This window comes from Acromyrmex echinatior, chromosome 10 (genome assembly GCF_024713525.1).
Source record: "Acromyrmex echinatior isolate Ae372 chromosome 10, ASM2471352v2, whole genome shotgun sequence".
Classification (NCBI taxonomy): Eukaryota; Metazoa; Arthropoda; class Insecta; order Hymenoptera; family Formicidae; genus Acromyrmex; species Acromyrmex echinatior.
Window position 1 is genome coordinate 11,165,245 of NC_141861.1, and position 17,079 is coordinate 11,182,323.

At 34.4% G+C, this 17,079-nt stretch overlaps 1 long non-coding RNA gene across 1 annotated transcript; it reads right to left on the reverse strand.

Moving 5' to 3' along the window:
- Positions 1-957: 957 nt before the first annotated feature.
- On the reverse strand, positions 958-5,423 carry LOC147908311 (uncharacterized). The gene is made up of 2 exons (XR_015546377.1): positions 5,337-5,423; positions 958-5,275 (listed from the first exon to the last, which is right to left on the reverse strand). It is a non-coding gene; the product is annotated as an uncharacterized LOC147908311 (long non-coding RNA).
- Between the last annotated feature and the right edge of the window lie 11,656 nt (positions 5,424-17,079).

Consider the following 17,079-nt stretch of genomic DNA (forward strand, 5'->3'; position numbering starts at 1 on the left):
TTATATGTATATATCATTAATATTTTAATGTTTTCAGAATATTATACATATGCACGAGCATATATATTTTTTGTATATTTTTCCTTGTATATAGTGTCATTTAGTATCATTGATAATTTCCGGTTTTCATGAAGAAAAATAAGAAAGTGTAGAAATAAAACAATTCCTAAACGGTCGCGTAAAAGAATTCTGTTTTAAAATCATATTTAAAGGATCCTCTACACAGAAGTTGTAGACAGTCGTGGAGCCTTAAATCGTAGGAAACTGAACAATTTTAACAGAGTATTCTTCTTATATTTGATTGTGATTGGTTGGTTTCCTACGACTTAAGACTCCATGACTCCACCTACGATTTCTATGTAGAGGATCGTTTAGAGGATTCTAAAGCCTCCTGTTCTACCGCGTAAGCATGTATAATTTTTGTATAAGAAATACTTTTTCCTTTTTCACCGATTCTCAAAAATTCTTTTCCAAGATTACAGTATTAATACGTAAGCATTAATACGTGTCTAGAAAGTGGAATCTATATCGAGAATGATCAAAAATTTCAAAATTGACATATTTTTTTATTATTTCTTAGTGTAACATAGCGTCTTAGCTGTCATGTAGTATCATTATTTATGAAAAAGTGTGAAATAAAAGGTACTTTGTTAGAATGTTTACATTTTTATTTATGTACTACAAATACATTAGAATTGTTTTTAAGGAAGACATCCCAAATTAAAACATTTTAAGTTATAAATAATTATTGTAATCAAGAATTTTTTTATTTGCATATTTTGAATGTTTCTTTAAAACAGGTTGTTGATAAACTTTAAGAATTCGAACAAAATCCTTCTACTCATTCTCGAGATTAAATCCAAAATTGAAAGAAGTTTTCGATTATTGAATCAAATCCTTCTGGATCGATGTTGCGTGTGTGTAAAAGGAAACTTTTTTCTTTGGAATGTTAAAATATTTTTCGGAGATTATTTTGCGTTAATTAAGAATTAAATAGAAAAATATTATAATTTAAATTACTCGTATTGCAAAAATGATTTTATTCTACTTACCCTGTCTTTGTAAATATAAATCTGTATCTAAAATGTAATATAAATCTTATTATATGTGTTATTTGTAAATTTACAAAACAACATATCATTTATATGTGTGTGTGTGTGTGTGTGTGTGTGTGTGTGTGTGTGTGTGTGTACACATAAACAAGATATAAATTTGGGCATGCACTTAAATACGCAAATATTTAATTGCAAATTGCACAATACACTTATTTTCAAGTATTAGTTAGCATTGTATTGACATATCATAAACATATTTATAACCTCTCTTTCGTATAATCTTTTAATACATAATACAACTTATCATTTTCATTAAAACAATTGATAGATTTGGAAAAGAATTATTTAAATAAATTGTTTTTGTCTGTTTTCTATTATCCAATGGGGAATGTATGTATTTAAATCAAATATGACATTACTAGCTTAAATATATTGTCCAACAAAAGTTATAAAAACAAATTAATTAATTTAAACAGATGAACAATTCTTTTTTAATGTCAGGATAGAGAGAATGTTGAATAACACTGAAATTCGAAGAATTCAAACAAAATCCTTGATTTAAATCATGTGTTTTATAAAAATATGATTATGTGTTGTCTATCGGTCTGTACATTATATATAACATTATTCATTTTAAGAAACATAATATTTTTGTTAAGATACAAAATTATAAAAATAATCTATTCAAAAACAATTAAAAATATCTCGAACTACAAATTTTAAAATTACAACTCACAAATGACGTACTTTTCTACATCTAACTGCTCCAAAAAAGGACCTCCATTAGCTCGCTATCCGCACTGTGTAAAATTTATTTTTTTCAATAATACAACTATGTTGCACTGAAAAAAAATTATTCATTCGACTAAATTCCTTTTGATTGTTTTTATTTTTTTATTATAGTAAAAAATGTATGTACTTAAGTCACAAAGAATAGATTTAAATATATACATACTCCAATTAAATAAATGAGGATTAAATTAATAATCAAATAAAAAATTCTTTTCTAAGATGAAGATTTATATTCCAGCTTGATCAAAAAGTTTCCGGAAGAGACCACCTGGTGATGCTCTGAGTCAGCTGATTTGAGTTCTTTTTTTTGACTAGGTTGCCACATCTATCATTGACATTTCCATCAAATTTTATCGCCATAGCTTGACATTTGTAAAAATTACGCCGTCTTGAGTACATCTACCTCTGCGCGTGTTTTCGATTTTTTACAGTTTTACAAAAATGGAGTTGAATTTGCAACAACGAGTTTGTATTAAATTTTGCGTTAAAAATGGATTCAATGGTGCGAAAACCTTGGAAATGTTGGGAAACTGTTTCGGCAGTGATGTTCTAAAGAAAACAACCGTTTACGAGTGGCATGAACGCTTCAGAAGTGGTCGTGAATCCGTCGAGGATAACGAACGCAGTGGCAGGCCGTCGACATCGAAAACCGACGAAAACATCAATAAAGTGAGAGAAATGTTGGCCAATAACCGCAAATTAACTATCAGAGAGCTGGCAGAGGACTTAAACATTGCTTATGGATCCGTTCAGGACATTGTAGTTAATGATTTGGGTTTGCGCCGTGTTGCTGCAAAGTTGGTCCCGAAGGAACTGAATTTCATGCAAAAAAGGGACCGCGTTGACATCGCCAAAGACATGATTTCCAAGACTGAATCCGACCCAACATTCATCAAACGCATCATTACTGAGACATGGGTTTATGAGTACGATACGCAATCCAGACATCAGGCGAGTGAATGGAGAGCTCCAAATGAGCCAAGACCAAAAAAAACCACGTCGTTTTCAGTCGAAAAAGAAAGCGATGCTCACGTTTTTATGGATTACAACGGTACATCACGAATTTTTGTCAGAAGGTCAGACAGTTAATAAGGAGTATTATTTGGGCGTTATTATTATGAGACGTTTGCGTGAAGCAATTCGCCAAAAAAGAAAGGATTTGTGGGTAAACAACTCGTGGATTTTGCACCATGATAACGCACCGTCGCACAGTGCCATTATTATCCGTGAATTTTTGGTCAAGAACAAAACGAATACCATCCAACAGCCATCGAATTCACCCGATATGGCTCCCTGCGATTTTTTTCTGTTCGATCGAGTCAAAACACCTGCGGGGAACGCGTTTTAACAACCGAAAGGAGGTAATGGAAAAATTGAAGACGGCTCTGATGGCTATACCAATAATAGAGTTCCAGAAATGTTTCGAGATCAAGCGCTGGCATAAGTGCGTTGCAGTCGCTGGAGAGTACTTTGAAGGGGACAATATCACTTTTGATGAATAAACTTATATTTTGAATTTTCTGAATGAATTCCGGAAACTTTTTGATCAAGCTAGTACAACTCAAATTCATTACCTAATTCCAACTGTATGGTATTACACAGAAAGACTTTTGCTTAATACAGAACATCTTATTTTATTGGATTTCCTAAATTTTTATATGGAAAATCAAAAATAACGAGCAACGCAGCAAAAAGTTCCAGCAATCAGCTTGATCGTCCTATAAAATTATTTTTATAGTCTAACAAATTTGTTCTCAAATCAGTATCTAGCTAAATTTTTTAATCCTTCAATAAAATCATTCTCTTCGTGTACATATTAAAAATAAACAAAGTAAGCAATAATCTTGGATTAATAATAAAATACAGACTAATAAGTAGTATATTACACGAGAATATATTACACGAATGTTTCAATTATGTAGCGTTATATTACAAACACACAAAGCTTATTTTAAATTGTCGACTTCAAACCAATGTCTTTTTTAAAATAAATTATACATTTTAAATTTCTATCGGATTGTGAATTTCAAAATGATTTTTAAAACATTCATGAAATTATATTTATCTATTACCACTAACGCATATGACCGCTATGATTCTATAGTTTCTTAAACCATTGTTTTCTTGTTACATTCGAAGAAGCAGTAACAAAGTGATATACCGTTTATATAAGTACGAAGACAAAGACGTGTCTCTGACGTTGATGTAACTAAGAAATTAAAGCAATTAAGCCATATTTTGCAATATAATTAGTAAGTATATGACACAAATACTTGACATCTAAGCACACATACGATATAATATCTTCATTATTCTAATTTAAACGACTACGACGAACAAAGTTGTTTAAATAAGTAAAACATTTAATAATTTTATAAAATAGTAAATATAAAATAGTAAATACAATAGTGCATGTCAGCTCACAGAATCATTAACTAATGAACAAATATATAAAAAAAAAGAATATTATGAGTTATAATTTAAAATAAGGTTCAAAATGAATACAATTCAACTAGAGCTAAATAAGAGCTAAAGAAGCGAGGTTGGATCTATCATGCTGATACTTAATAAAACGTGCTGTTTAAATATTTCAAATTCGATCATTTCACTATAATCCTTTTCAGTAGTGCATGTAACTTTACAACATCAACATTCCTCAGATTTAATATTAAATTTACTATTACAATATAATAATTTGTAAATCATTACGCTTTCAGTAAAAATTAATTAATTAATTATTTAATAGCCTTGTGTTCCAGTTTTAATTTCGCATTATGGCAGCGGCGCCAAATGGGGATGCTTACACAACTGACGTTCTTCCTTATCGTGTATATCTTTTGGCATCACCGACCCTCTTAGAAATCGCAGAAGATTTGTACAATTTATTATTTAAATCACCAAACACGGCTTAGTCGATGCATGTGTTACATGATAATAGTTCTGCAAAATGGAATGCAACCCCTGTTCCAACGACTGAACGTCGACATAACTAGCTGTCCTCATCTAAGTACTGCACCATATAATCTTGCCGGAGTAGGTAAGAAATCACAACAAAACGTCTAAATTTTCATTAAATGAAGTATCCTCAAAAAATGAATAATTCAAAAATATTTTGAAACTAACGTGGTTCTAATATTAACACATATAAAAAATAAGAGCATAAAAAACCACAGCACAAGTTATAGTTTGTGATATTTAATTATTATTACATTCATTAAAACATTAAACGTTTCGGCCACAATCTGGCCATCTTCAGTAATTCAATAATATTCTTAAAACGCAGAGTTACATCTAGTTGACATTAAATTCAACAGTCGAGAGTTGTAATTAAATAAACATGTTCTTTTGTATGTGAAGATGCTTCATGCAGTAATGTTACACGGTCAATTGTCATATCAAGAAAAGTGTAGAACAAGAATTTCCTGATTCTAAATAAAATTGTATATATTAAAATCTTCTAGTCAGAATATAAAGAAATAGAATCATTACCTGTTTTACAGCAAAAAAAACCAAACGATGAATCTCGAATATTTCTTTTACACAGTTAGAATTTTGTCGTGACATTATGTGTTGTTATTATATTGAAATAACAATACATAATATCACGACAAAATTCTTGAATTTAATGTCAACTACAGGGTGGGCCATCTATTGGTACGTTTTTAAGAATGCGATCAAATGAGCATACATTGATATTTTTTATTAATTTTTTTTTTGTTGTGAAGCTAAAAGTATCCACGTCAAGAATGAAAAACGATTTCGTTCATGTGGCTCCCTCTACTGGCCTTACAGTATGCCATTCGGTCACCCCAATTATTAATGACATTTTGGACTACCTCGGCGCCAATTTCACTCAAAACAGTCGTAATATAATGTCATCCACTAACATCCCTTTCTCACGAACTTTCCTCACCAATTTGCGTATAGCTCCTTCGGTGGGTGCTCTATCACGACCCATATTTCTTTTCAAAATTCGTACAGTTTCGGCGACACAGCACTGACTTTGAAAATAAGTTTTTAAAATTTCAAAACGCTCTTCAAGAGAAAACATGTTGTTTCGTGCCGCGGACGGTATGACTAATAAACTGTCAAAATTTCGGGTCTGTAGCTCGTTCGGTGTTGCCATACGACGAAATTCAAAAACGTACCAATAGATGGCCCACCCTGTAGATGTAACTCTGCGTTTTAAGAATATTATTGAATTACTGAAGATGGCCAGATTGTGGCCGAAACGTTTAATGTTTTAATGAATGTAATAATAATTAAATATCACAAACTATAACTTGTGCTGTGGTTTTTATGCTCTTATTTTTTATATGTATGAATAATTCATACAGGATTATGTGGCTACACATCAATAACAGAACTTCTTCCTCTCCAAGCAAATGTACCGTGGAGTCAAAGAACACGGGATATTCGAGACATACTCACAACCAGTTGCCGTGATGCCTTTGTTATAGGAACTTCTTACGCTACAAAACCACGCATGCCTTATTATGGACATGTACGGGTTATCAATATTTTCACATTTTTATACCCGTGTTACTAATACTATTGTGACTATTAATAAAAAGTTATGATAATATATCACTGCTACATAACCGACAATGTAATGATAGATATCAGACTGCGATAATTTACGAATCATATCACGAATCAAATCACGTTATTTTATCATTTGTAATTCTATTCTACTGATTTAATGGTATTCAACTTAATCTATTCAGTTTCAATCATTCTTTTATCATACACACGATTCCTATGATATTATTACTGTTTCTCATAAACCTGATTACTGTTGTAGCTCATTATGAATGCAACGTATAGAGCACCTATAGATATTAAGAACGAGAGTCGCCTTATTTTCATAGAGAGGCGTAATAGACAGACAAAAATAGAAAAGTTAACTGATCCTAACCAAATGATATACACCAACAAAGGCAGTTTCTTTGTGAGCGAGGGTAGGGAGGGCCTTGTTATCAGAGTGTGTGCAAAAGGTCGAAAAACTATTAACACAGATATCATAACTTCAATGCAAATGGTTCTTTACGAAAAATATTGTAGGAATGAAGATAAAGTTTTTGGTAATTAGTCGTCTGATGCATAGAATTGAAAAAGGATATATAAAGATAATTACATAATTTTTTATGTCTGGTCTCAAAGCTTTAGGTGGTATTTTAAAAATGACAAACGGAAGTGTGGCGTGTAATCTTTTGTGGGACCATTATGAGGAGCCGATATTAGAATCATTTCATGATTTTATTAGAAGACAGCAATGTCCCGAGATATATCTAGAGTCAGATATGATAGCCGTTGGTACAATAATTAATGATAAGCCACAACTAATGACTCAGGAACAGCGTTACGATGTTGTAAGTTATTTATCCCAGTTATGCGGACACTAAACACAGTTGATCTTGAAGTTATCATATTATATTGTTTACCACAGATAAATATCATTTAATTATTTATTTATTAATTAATACAATTACTTTTGCCAATCCGTTTCTGTCAAATTTAAATCTGTGATTACTAAGTTGAGTTAAAATAGTGGAATCTATCTCAATCATTTATAATCATTGAACGGCTATAGCGAGATATGAAACTAACTCGTACCCGAGATACACGTATCAACGACAAGGGTAGAGTACGGAGGCTTCAAGAGGATCTTGATGCTTGTAGTAAACAGTCATATTCTCAAAAGGCCGCGTTGAAACCAAGTGCGGAGTATAATCGAAAAGTCGCGATCATCGAAGACCTTCGCACTGAGCAACGGAAATAATTCGATTCTTTGGATACCCGAGATCAACCGTTTATGACGTGACAAAATATACAGCTTTAGAACAGTTCAACGAAAGTTTCAGTCGATAAGAGTCACTCGGAAGAATGCACCACGAGGACCTCCGCAGTCGTTGAAAGGACTCAAACGCTGATTTCGGATGACCCAGGACAATCGTTGCGAAAATTAGCATCGATTGTTGGTGTAAGCGAACGAACAATGCATCAAATTGCCGAAAAAGACTTTCGATACAAATCGTACACATTAAAGATATCATAAAAGACATACATTAAAGACAAGATGCTCTCTGAGACTGCCAGGACAAGCCGAGTTGCTCGCCTCCCATTCTGGCCTCTCAACAACCCAGATTTAAATCCCTTGGACTACGTATGGAGCGTATTTGAAAAGGTCACAAACAAATCTCGGCATCCCAATGTGATGTCATTAAGGACCGCTATTGAGGCAGCATTCGTCGGCATAGACAGCGCTACATTACAGCGTGCATGCGATCGCTTCAGACCAAGAATAGAAGCTAAGATATATAATAGAAGGGAGATATATCGAATAATTGTGCTCTACAGGGATCTCTCAAGTGCATGTAAAGAGATTATTTGTAATATTTAATTTTTCATTAAAAAATTTTTTTGTTTAAAGAAATTGTTCGATTTGTACGGATTTTGGTGACGCACTCTGTATATTTTATATATACGAGGACAAATCAATAAGTACCCGTATTTCAAGACAGGCGACGTTGCTGATGCAAGTTGGCATTACCATCGTGTACCATCTTTCAAATGACGCCATACAAAATTTTAGAGTGATTAATGCAATAGTCTCGATTTGATAGCAATTCGTGTTTGATGTTTTCCGATACAATGGAAAAAGAGCAATATCGATCCGTGATTCGTTTCTTATTTTTGGATGGAAAAACATGCGAAGAAATAAAAACGAAGTTGGATGCCATCTATGGGAACTCTTCACCATCTATGACAACCATCAGATATTGGTTCAATGAATTCAAACGTGGTCGTTCGTCTGTTTTTGATGAGGAGCACCCAGGCCGCCTGGCAGACGTGGTTACTGAGAAAATCCACGACATGGTTTGAAAAAGTCCACGATATGATTTTCGCTGATCGCCGAACGAAAGTGAAGTAGCAGAGGCCATAGGCGTGTCGTACGGAACGGCATTCAATATTTTGCATAACTTGGGAATGAAAAACCTATCGGCCCGATGGGTGCCGCAATCAGGACAATGCACGAGCTCACTCTTCCGCAGTCGTCACAGCCAAATTGGTCGAATTGCGCTACGAATTGCTGCCGCATCCACCGTACTCTCCGGATTTAGCCCCCTTTGACTTCTTCCGCCGCCGCCGCCGCTCAAGTGTGAGTCGTCCTATGAATTCGGCACGGCTTAACCGCATATTGGCTTAGACATTTTCTTTTCTAATTCGAAAATTACAGCGAGTATCTCAAAATAGTATAAAAATTTTTTATTCCTTTTGATCCATTCTCCGCCCCCAATGTAACCCCAACCCATCTTAAGAAACACCCTGTATATATATATATATATATATATATATATATATATATATATATATATATATTAGATCATTAAAAAAATATCCGCGGTTTTTTGTTCAATTTTTGAATGAAAAAACCGCGGATATTTTTTAGATGACCCAATATATATATATATATACATACATACATATATATACATATATATATATGTATATATATATATATATATATATATATCAGTTTTTTAGCTTTATTCTTCTACCAAAAGATGGAATTTTGACTTCCCTTCAGAATATTTATCGCAAAAATCTGCATATAATAGCGTTTTTCATTGACAGAACTACTCAGACAGAATACAATATTTATAAAGTATTTACAAAATATTTATAAATATTTATAAGATTTATTTTAAATATTTTGTGATCATAGATTGCACACATCATGAACATTTATTGTAAATATTGTATTTATTGTACATGTTATAATAAATGCTGTGAAGATATTCTTAATAAGTCATTATAATTCAAGTAAAAAATACTTATTAGAAATATTTATTTATATTTATCATAAATATTATATAAAATATTTAGTCTCTACTAATTAATTATATTTAATAATATTTCGAATAGAGCTTTATATAAAATATGTATGGAATATCTATATAACAAAATGAATATTAATAAACATTCATCATAAATAGAGAGCCTATAATCAGAGTGGCGCCATACGAGAGATGACGTCATATTTTAACGAAATTCTGCGAGAGAGAAAGAGATATATGGTCTCAGTCTATCCAACAGACTCAGTCAGTTTTAGGGTTAGGTGCAACAGCATTGAACGACATAGATACGTAAAGGTACATTAATAAAAATAAAATTATCGAAATTATTTTAGAAATATGATTGGATGTGCAATACCGCTTTGTACAATTCATTAAAAAAAGGATATGTTATGAAAATAATTCCGAAAAACACAGAACGCCGAATGAATTGGTTAAAGAGTATAAATGGCAAATATAAAAATTGGACACCGTCAAAAAATTCATCTGTATGTGAGATAAAGTAATTTATTCTTTATAAATAATGTATTTAAAATATTAAAATAAAAATGTAACATAAAATATATACAGATTAATTATAATATCTGAAGACACGGTAGTGTCTTGGCACTAAGTATATGTATAGTCATCACATTGATTACGAATTTAATTCTTTCTCTTTTTGTCATATCTTTTCAATTATATATCATTGCATTGTGAGTCTAAATCAAATAATATGATAATTACGATATTTAATATATAATATTTTATGAAATGTATAGGTATATACATAGGTATATATGAAGGTAAATACATATATAACATTTTTCTAAATTTTTGATTTCTTTTATATTATTACAGATGCATTTTGCTCCTAAAATGTAGGAACAGAGAATGGATAATAAACTAGCGCATTTAATAGTGCAAATAATGTGCAATAAATAACGTTTTGTATAAAGTAATGTACAATATTACAAAATGTACAATATTGCAATAGTACAAAATAAATGAAATTTTATAATAAATAATATAAGTAAAAGTTTTATTATTTTATATACAATATTTATTTATTATCATTTTTTAATTCATCACAATTTTTGAGCATTTTTTAGCATGAATTCAAAATTTAGAAAATAATGCGTTTAAAAAACTGGAGGGAATGGCTAAAACATGGCGAACCAATCACAAGTGATACCCGTCACTCTGATTGTAGGTTGTCTAATCATAAATATTCTGTGTTATCTGGGTAGTGCGAACTCAATGCAATTGAAATCCATACACAAATCGACGCTGATGTGTATGTTTAATAAAAATATAGAAACGCTATAAACATTTTATTATGCTACAATATTTGATAAAATAGCATAATAAAATATATTGAAAATTTTTAATTTAGATAAAATGCTCTTTGGACATTATATCAATTGAGATATTTCATTTTTACATTCAGATTAGAGTAGTATACAATGGTTTTAATGTGCACTGAGTTTTGCGAATGAAAAACGCTATAATATTTTTATTAGCATCAAGCAAAAAAAATAATGAAAATATAACAACTCGTTATATTTTGAGTATTGGAAACGGTAACGAGTTACTTTTGCAAATCAATAACGAGTAACGATAACTGTTACTGAGTTACATTTGGGAAAAAAGAACGGTAAAAGTAACGAGTTATTTTTATGGGATAACATTACCAATCCTGAAATAAATAAATATGGATTAATCGGGATTAACTCTATGTTCAAATTATTTATTCTTTATATAATTCCTTCTTTCTATTTTGTCTCTGCGATATCGCGTTACGTATGACATCGTGCGCGACAAATCGCTTATATTGCGCAGTGCGAATTATAAAATAAAATATAATATAATATAATATAATATAATATAATATAACATAATAAATAAATAAATAAATAAATAAATAAAATATTTCGCGTGCTAGAAGAATGAGATGACGATGCATAAGAGGAAAAAAATGAAAGTATTAATAGTAAGTATATATGTGTATGGTAAGTATAGCGCGCGGTGGAGACCGCGCCTGGTGGCGACGACGAATCGCGCCCGACAACCACTGACCTCGTATGATGTCATCACCGCGATGCGGAAATAATTTTTTGCATATCCCGCGCTACGTAATTTCCTTACCCTGCATCCATTGACATTACCCTTGTCCCCGCACCATCCTCTTCCGCCCCGCAACATCATCCCCCGCGACATCACACGCTGTTATCCCGCACACCCCCATGACGTCGTCCCTCTTATCCAGTGACGTTACCCTTCGTAATGTCATTTTCCTCCCCGTGATGTCATCCCCCTCACTCTTATGACGTCATTCCCCTCACTTTTGTGACGTCATTTCTCTCGCGTAGTAACATCGCCCTCCCTCGGAGTTTCCAAATTAGAACCGGCCTATATACATATACCCTACTAATACATACAATAGATTATAGTAATACCTTAAATGAGAAGGCGCAGCAAGAATATTAATCTAATAATTAAAACAGTGAGTCAAATTAATTTTCAGAAACAAAATGCGATCAGAGTCAAAAAATTGAAACTTGTTCAATCAGAAACTTCTTATGTTACGTGATAGAATGTAAACGACATTTTGATACTCTGTAATAAATTGTTGAAAGTGGTGATGAGATTGGAAGGGAAATAGAAATAGGGATATGAACGACAGAAGTAAGTCAGAAAGAAGGAAGAATAGATAGGGGAAGGAGATTGCAAGATTTGTAGATACGAATTAGGTAATGATTCAGTATCATTTCATTTGTCCAATCCTAATTTTTGTTTTTTTATATGAACTATTTCGGAGATGATCTTTTATTGTAAGACGGTTCTTTATCTAAAATTTTTACTTTTTCTCAATTGAAATTATGGTTATAATTGATACGAGGGTCAGTAATCATCATCGATAGAGAATCAGTTTTTTTCTTAAATGTGTCCGAAATGTGTTCATTTGATCTTATTTTCAATTTCCTTTTGATTTTTCCTACATATCTAGCTTCACAAGAAATTTTATAGACAACATTCTGATTAGCCGAAAAATCTAATTTACTACTGTGGGCAAAAAGTATCGATAATTTGTTTGTTTTTCAAAAATTCTTTATTTATTCATCCACATTCGTATCATCCCCCTCAAAGTAGTCCCCCCCGGTTGCAATGCAACTGTGCCAACGCTTTTTCCAATTTTCGAAACATGCCGCATAGTCGTCTGTAGGTATGGCCCGCAGCTCACTCGTCGTTTTTTCTTTTATCTCTTCAATCGTCTCGAAACGGTGTCCACGGAGTGGCCTTTTGAGTTTTGAGAACAGCCAGAAGTCAGATGGTGCTAAGTCAGGCGAATACGGTGGTTGTGGAATGAGTTGAGTTTTTGGCGAAATGGTCACGAACTACGAATGATGTGTGCGACGGCGCATTATTGTGGTGAAGGAGCCAAGAGTTGTCGGCCCACAATTCTGGTCTTTTTCGGCGCACGGCATCACGCAAACGACGCATAACACCCAAATAGTATTGGCTGTTGACAGTTTGGCCGGTCGGAAGATATTCAAAGTGAACCACACCACGATAGTCGAAGAAAACTGTCAGCATCACCTTGATTTTCGACTTGTTTTGGCGCGATTTTTTTGGTTTCGGCTCACCTTTGACACGGTATTCGGCTGATTGGTCGGCAGTTTCCGGATCGTATGCGTAAATCCAACTCTCGTTTTCAGTTATGATGTTTTTCATTCGGTTTTGATAGTCGGAAAGCATCGTTTCAGACACATCAACGCGTCGTTGTTTTTCCAAAAAATTGAGCGATTTTGGCACCAATCGCGCTTTCACTTTTCGGAGGCCCAAATGGTCGCTCAAAATGGTTTTGACTGATCCTTCCGATATGCCAACAAGATCAGTAAGGTCTCGGACAGTCAATCGACGATTTTCGAGCACCAAATCTCGGATTTTTTGGACGTGAATCACATCAGTTGATGTGGATGGCCGTCCGGCACGTGGCTCGTCTTGAACGCTCTCTCGGCCCTCTTTAAACATTCTGTGCCATGCAAAAACTCTTGCTTGTGACAAAGCGCCATCACCGTACGCCTTCTGACACATTCTCAACGTTTCGGCTGCAGAAATTCCATTCCGGACACAAAATTTTATCGCACTTCGTTGTTCCATAATTTCAGACATTTCAAAAAACGACAAATCACTTTTTACGTGCTTATAAACAGACGCTTATCTCAAACACTAATGACTATTTTGACGTGTACCTTGGCGCAGCTGTCACTGACAGAATTGCCAACTTCAAAATAAATTCGGTTGTCCCTATCGGAAACCCCGGGAAATTTAAATTTGAAATTATCGATACTTTTTGCCCACAGTAGTATCCTTTCCTCTAGTTAAGGCTTTTTAATGTATTTAGTATGCAATATGCTGTTTTGCAATTACATTTGTAGGCTATAAGCAAAAAACTTTCAGAGGTAGATTTTGTGGAAATGTGAAAAATTTTTCTTTGATATGGATATTTTGTTTTGTATTGTTGTTATGTGATATTTTAATCTTTTTTTTTATTGTTAAAAAAATGAAAGAAAGAGGATGTTTAAAAAAATATGAATAACGTCAACTAAGTTTTTCTCATGGAAATGAGGATGTGATAATTTAATTATAATATGTAGGAAGAGTATATATTGTGTTTACGAATTCTTATTTAGTGCGTTTCCGACTATGACGATATGCGCTAGAGTATCAGCGCGCTTGCGCAAGATCGAAAGGTAGAAGAAGGTGAGAACAAAGAGGCAGTCGAACAAGAACGAGGCACGTGCGTGGCACGACGAAGAATTGAATCTTGCAAACAGAGAGTCTCTTCTGAATTGTCGGCCAGCGATACTGGCTCACCGAACATTCCATCATTTGGATTCATCTAATTTCCTACAATTTGGGGGCTCAGTCGGGATTTATACGATAAGAACAGGTAAGAGACAAAAGAAGAGACGAAAAGACAAAAGACGAAAAGACAAAAGACGAAAAGATAAAACACAAAAAGACGAAAAGGAAAAGACGAAGAGACGAAAAGACAAAAGACGAGAAGACGACAAAGAAAAGACGCAAAACTAAAGACGATTAGACAAGAGAGAGGAAAAAAGGAGAAAAGACAAAGGCGCAAGACGGAGAAGACACGACGACGAGAAAGAGGAAAGAAGAAGGAAGACGACATTCAAATCCCGAAGACGTTAAGAAACCGAAAGACATCGAGTGTGCAGCTACGAGGGGGCGCAGCGACACCAGAAATACATTGGCAAGACCGCGAGTGCGTCGGTAACGCCAACAGAGGGCAGTGATAATACGACGCGAGTGTGCGCGCGACAGTAGCGCTAGTAACGACATCGAAAGTGTGGTGGCGGGACTGCGCGACATAAACGAACGTGAGTCGGTAGTGTACGCGAACAAGACGGTGCAACAATAGTGAGAATGCGACAGCAAACACGTGTCACGTTGCGTGAAGTGTGCGGAGACAAGATGAACCTTGCGCAAATCGAAGCTATCAGACAAAAGATACGTACGGCGTCGACCGTCGCCATGACGGCTTGCATAGATTTATTTTCGAAAAAGAAGGCGACCGCAAGAATTGACAAAGACTCAGAGACTTCGAAGGCTTCATTTTCAAGAAAGATACGACGGGATACGTGAATAAGATAGAAACGGCGCAAAAACTTTCGATCGGCGACTTAATATCATGCTGCAACATTCTTGGTTTAGAATACGGCGGAAACAGAGAAGAGATAATAACGCTTATACTACACGGTTTAATGGATCTAGATACTCTCACGCCTAAAGATAGTGAACAAGACGGTGAATTAGACGAAGATGCGAGTGACGAGAGAACAGCTGACGAGCAAGACAATGAAAGAGAGGAACAAAGAAGCAACAAAGAAAGTGAAAACAACCTCGAAGAGAACCACTCTATTAGAGACAGCCAAGTGAATATGAAATTCGCAATGACATCGAAACGTGCAAGACTCAATAAAAACTTCCACTGGAAAAGATGCATACTCGGTCGAAAGATGGATATCTGAATTCGAAGATGCGGCTAACTTGTTTGGATGGTCGGAATTACAGAAGCTAGTGTTCGTAAAGAAATCACTAGCTGAACCTGCTAAAATGCTCATCGACAGCGAAGGCATCATCAAGTCGTGGAAGAAATTAAAAGAAATTCTACGAGACGAATTTATAGACAAAATAAACAGTGCTCAAATACACGAAATGCTGGTCAAAAGAAGATTGAAGAGAGACGAAACCGTCCAGGAATATTATTATGAAAGAAATAGCTGCTAGAGGCAACATAGAAGCAGAAGCACTCATGAAATACGTGATTGATGGACTTCCGGAAGACGCGCAGAGCAAGATTATATTGTACAGAGCTAAAAAATTGACGGAATTCAAGGAGAAGCTGAAAGTATACGAAGCAATTCGGAAGAAGAATACTGAGAGGATGAGAACGAGAGAAAAGAACAGCATGCAGAAGAAGACAGAAGAAGTGAGGAAACCAACAACATCAAAAAGTGGTGAAAAAGAACAAGAGACAGACGTGCGGTGCGGTAAAGGACACAAAGCTAAAGACTGCAAGAAGAAAGAATTAGGTAAAAAGTGTTTTAAGTGTCAAAAATACGGGCATACCAGCAAAGTTGTGTAACGCGGCAGACGATAGTGAAGCAGTAGCGGATAAAAAGACGGCGGTAATTAATGCGGTTACTGATTCATCGAGCGATAGAATGTTTAAACGAATCACGATAAACGGCGTTAATGCGTTAATTGATACCGGCAATCAAATCACGGTAATGCGCAAAGACGTTTACGATAGAATGAAATTAAACAAGCTACGGGGAAATAGTATTTGTTTAACTGGTTTTGGGAAAAACGAAGTACATTCATTGGGTTGCGTAAACATAATTATAGATACTGATGAATATCCGTGTGTAGTGCACGTTGTGCCAAATTCAAGCATCATAATCGGTAGCGATTTTCTAACGACGGAAATGACCATCAATAACGACGGAATAACTATACGAAGAGCAACACCTGCTCAATTGTTAACACAAATTAATGTGATCGAAAAGCAATCGTTAGGCATTGGTAACGTAACGGATCCGAAAGCGCGCGAAGAAGTAGAAACGATTGTCGAAGAATATCAAGCAAATAAGTGTAAGACAACGGACGTGAGCATGCGTATTGTATCAAAAGACGAAAAACCTATTTCTCAAAAACCGCGACGATTACCGGCACCTGAGCGTGAAGTAGTCGAAAATCAAATAGCGGAATGACTAAACGACGAGGTCATTGAGAAGTGTACGTCGGAATACGCGAATCCAGTAGTCGTAAGAAAGAAGGACGGATCACCGCGCGTATGTATT